The 4,848-nt window shown below is 39.3% G+C and overlaps 1 long non-coding RNA gene across 1 annotated transcript; it reads right to left on the reverse strand.

The window, feature by feature from the left end:
* Positions 1-660: 660 nt before the first annotated feature.
* Positions 661-3,277, reverse strand: LOC117809818. Its single transcript, XR_004630626.1, has 2 exons — positions 3,223-3,277; positions 661-1,157 (listed from the first exon to the last, which is right to left on the reverse strand). It is a non-coding gene; the product is annotated as an uncharacterized LOC117809818 (long non-coding RNA).
* Positions 3,278-4,848: the final 1,571 nt, after the last annotated feature.

Consider the following 4,848-nt stretch of genomic DNA (forward strand, 5'->3'; position numbering starts at 1 on the left):
CTTACAATTGACAACATTTTTCAACAGAGGTGGAGGAAGGAAAACAAGATTTGTCTAAAGGCGAGGTGAGTTAATATCTCATTTTGTTTGTGATTTATCACCAACACATCAGATGCTCATCCTGTATATCAGAATTTGATTACAAACTTTAACATTTATTTAATTTTTCTTACAGAGAGAGAAACCAACACCCAAGCCAGAAGAGAACCAGGAACAAGGGGTAAAAGAAAAAAGAAAAAAAGTTCTGTCTTTACATTTTGGAGCATTTAGAGAGCCAGTCAGAGCCGGAGCAGTGCAGAGGAAAGCCCAACTATGTCTAGCTGGTACTGCTCCATCTCCCACGCCACATCTGGTTTCTTCCCAGCCAACAAAGTGTAGTTCCACGTCCCCACTACCAGTCTGCGCTACCTGGGATCAGCACAGCCAGGTCCAATACCTCGACTGCCACCCGGCCTCCTGAGCCCCATACCTACCCCCTATGAGTGCCGGTTCCACATGTTTTTTTTGGGGCTGTGGAAGCCTAACCACCTTGGGACACCCTGCCAAGGGCGACATAGCTCCGGGGTTTACAGACACAAACAAACTGCTCCATCACGTTAAGATGATGATTCCTAGAGGACACATTATCATTGTTTTAAATGAAAGATTTAACCCTTGGAATAAAAATGACCTTAATTAGTTTAATTTACCTTTAACTTAAACAGTACTTCAATGAACTAATCACAGAACATTATTACTTTACTTTCTGTAGCAGTGTTAGGTCAACAAGGCCAGTTAAATCATTCTAATACTAACTTAATGAATCAAACAAGACAGACTACCTGAGGTACCAATTTAAACACTTAATAAACCAGTTCCATTAGTTAACCTACTAAAATTAAACATCAAACTTCTTCTATAAATTATATAAAGTTTCCATTTCGTCCCAGTAGCTGTCTGAGTCTGAGATGTTGAAACATCCTTGCAGGTGTTTTGAGTTGCGTTGATTCCACCTGTGTCCTTGTTGTTCTGGAGATCCGGCCTCTCTCTCTTCAGCTGTGCACCGTTTGAGGGCGGATGGAGAGGGATACCAAAAGAGAAACTTAAGCTCTTTGTCCATGATGTGTGTTTCCTCTTGAAGAATTTATTTTCTCGCAGTTCAGCCATTAACCACCAGTCTAAAGGGCACAGAAACAAAACATGTTACTGGATGTTTGATGTTGAATCAAAACATATCAAACTAGATTGAATCTTACTCCTGCTGGCTTTGAGCAAATGTAAAGATAAACATTTCACCCTCCTGAACTCCAAAATATAAATTGGTACTGGCACTGATGTGCAAGTTGAGAAACATCCTCAAGTTGGAAGGTGATCAGACCGGTGAGGGTGTGAAGGACGCCTCTGATAAATCAGCAAGTTGTACAATATGAGACGCAAAAATGAAATAAAAGGAGTGAAAGTGTAATATTTGAGAAACAGACAGCGCAGACTTCTACTTATCCAAGAATACAGTGTGACGGCAGCAGAATGAGTGTAAAACATAGATATTATCTTTGAAGGTAACAGTGAAGAATAAACATTGATGATTTTCCCCCTTCTCTTTCAGATCAACGTTGGTGCTCTTGTTGGTGCTCTTGTTGTTGTTGGTGCTCTTGTTGTTGTTGGTGCTGTCATACTTTTAGTATGGCGCAAACGTAACAGTAAGTTCAACATTCTTCTCTCTTCATGTTTTAGATTAAAAACTGATGTTCAGTTTATAAGTCTGTCTTCAACATCTGGTTTTAAATGTGAAGATCACAGTTTGCAATCAAACAAGTTATAGACCAGGCCTCTCTGTTCAGGAAATCGTTGTTGCACAGAGTTATGCTCTTAATCTCTCTTTTACATGAAAACAACAAAATATTTCTTAACATGCACAAAAGCTGCACCCAAAACACAAACGATTGTTGCATCACAGATTACCAACATCACAGTTATAGAAAATCAATGTGTTTAAGGCCCAGTCCCAGTGAAAGGGAGGACCATTCAACACTTTTTTAACTTTACATAGCATTAAGGTGCGATACGTGTTAAGTCCGAAAAAACAAGTGGAAAAAGCTGTAAAGCTGCGGTGTCATGTAATGCACACCTGGCTGGTCAAAGAGCCCAGATATTTGTTTTATAGGCATCCAAAGAAAGAGAGAAACTTTGTGACATCAGCAGGAAGAATGTAAAAACCATGGGACCATCCTGACATCCCATCTTGACTCTGGAGCCAGGCTATATGCAAGGCCCAGTTTGGATCTCTGTCGGGGTCCATTCGATCAGTTTTCAATATTTATAGTATTTCACTTCAGTCAATCTTTAACAATCATCTTGTTTTTACATAGCACCAATTTATAACACATGACACTGCAGAGCAGAGACCTAAACGATGAGGCGAGTTCATCATACCCTGAATTCCCTCCTTCACTAACCCTGATAGAGGAGATTGAGCTGAATCCATCATGAGCCTCATTTTTGAAACAAATATTAAACAAACAAACAAATAAATAAAAGAATAAAATAGAATAAACCCAGACATCCATAGTTTCAGTGAGGAGGTGAGTGGAGGAGTAGCATACAGAGGCATGAAGCAGCAGCAGTGTTTGTTTATGATACTACAGGCAGAGAGAGCAGCTTCTTCTTCTACTCGCTATCTCTATTTTATTAAATCCAGGAGGACTCATGAAGAGTCCACAGTCATGACTGTAGAGTACAAAGGAAATCAGCAGGCTGTTTCATCATGAGTCAAATAGTTGTTTGTAACATGAGAAGGTACTTAGCCACTCATTGTTCAAGGATTCTCTTGATGCAACCAGGGTGGCCAATCATCGTTCATTTCCTGGTGGACTCATCTCAACCACAGCTTCCCCTCGGGGCGTGGCACATGCTAGAGTAGTGCTACAAGTTGGATGACCTGATTTACCATGTCTGTTTCCAGAGGTTGAACCTGTTTTCTTCACTCACACAGTAAGGTGTGAGTTCATTCACAGTTGTAACAGTTTATGATGGCTGGGTGTGCATTTATCTCTGGTGGTTGAGTCATAGCTGAAAGCTGTGGGTGCATTGGAATGCCCACAGTAAAAGTAATGACATAATCAATGACAGTGAAGTAAACAAAGTGCAGTACAGCTTGTTAGTTTTCCTTTTCCCCTTCAGATCATCTGTTAATCTGATCTTTCCACATTGTTTCCCTTTACAAATAATACAACTTCAACTTACTGCCACCCAGCAGGTTCACCCTGGACGGGTCGCCACTCCATCGCTGTAGTAGAAACAACAGAAACCATTAAAATACTATTTACATGCAGATCAATCAACTGGCTTTAATTCCATGGAGCTGTATTCATATCATGAGCAATGGCTCCACCTAGTGGTCTTTGTTGGAATAACACTATAAATACACAGTTTGCAAAGATTAAATACTAGCAAATTAAAAAAATTCAATAAAAAAAAATCCGCCAATTTTAAAAGGCAAAAGGGAATAAACAATTCAAAACATTTTCATATAATGGAGCCACTAAACTCACATGAACACTAAAAAGAAGCTTCCTGTTTGTGCCAGAGGTCATAACTTGTGTTAAAGCTCCACTAGGACTTTATGATCAGTGGTGGACTAAGTACACAACTTCTCTGTTGAGTCAAACGTAGATCAAGGTCACCAAGTGAATAACTACCATTTCTTAAAGTAGCTAGTACATAGTTAAATTAGGTATGTGTTTAAATGAGAAAATGCATAACAAAGCCTCTTTGAAAGAGGCATATTAAACTGATTTTTAAAACTTTAAAAAGTTAAATAAAATCTTTAGTTTGTCTCCCCCTTTTTATTATTTTTTAACACCAGTGCTGCTCTTCCTTTCTAACTCTTACGTATTTTTTGGTTAAGTTCAAATCATGTGTAGAGCAAAGTTCGTCATCATTGTGATCAGATTTAAGAAAAAAAAAGACTTTTCATTAGCTGATTTCAGAGCAAAGAGAGAAACGAGAACATTCATAGAAGTGTAGTGGAGTCAAAGTCATAAGTTTACCTAAAAAGTAAAAATACTCCAAAGATCTACTCAACACTGTACTTAAGTTCTGTCCTGCCCTGAAACCTGGCACAAAGGCTTTTTTGATGACAGTGAGTGAGGAGTGCTGAAGAGGCTGTAACATCATTTCCCAACTTCCTAAAAGAAAGACAGACACGAGAGAGCAGAGAGGAGTCGACAGTATGTCACCCGTTTTCTCTCTAAGATAAAAGGCTTTTGTCTGAGTGTTGGAAATTAACCTCATAGATAATAATTCTGCATCTAAAAGCCTGAATTGAATCACAGCAGACAATATTTCAGATGCACTATTTGAACTAAATCACTTTCCCTGTCTGTCTGGTGCTAGAGCAAAGAAATCCAGCTCCAGGTCCAGCTCAAGATCCAGCTCCAGATCCAGCTCCAGATCCAGCTCCAGACTTAGCAGCCCAGCGTCAATATATCCGAGCCCCGGCAGATGATCCAGATGAAGGAGGTAAGCAGCATTTTGTTACATGATCAGTGTTGTTCCAAAAGGTCTTTAACTCTTGATTATTATATGAAACTGGAGTTAATGTATAATGATGAGCAGGTGTTTATATAAATTAGAATCCAAAGCAGAGACTAACTCATCCTGTGTTTCCATTAAAAAAGGGAAAACTAAATAAAGCTCTGAGTCCAGTTTTTGAACTTAAGAATGAAGTTTCAGCATCTTCTTTGTAAAATCTTCTCCCTTTATCCCCTGACAGGAAGAGCCAGAGACAACCCAGACATGGCAGATGGGAACAACATGGAGATGCAAGAACGAGAAAACCTGAATGCTTGAACAGAGTAAAGACAGAGA

The sequence above is a fragment of the Notolabrus celidotus genome, unplaced genomic scaffold, assembly GCF_009762535.1.
Source record: "Notolabrus celidotus isolate fNotCel1 unplaced genomic scaffold, fNotCel1.pri scaffold_45B_arrow_ctg1, whole genome shotgun sequence".
Taxonomy (NCBI): Eukaryota; Metazoa; Chordata; class Actinopteri; order Labriformes; family Labridae; genus Notolabrus; species Notolabrus celidotus.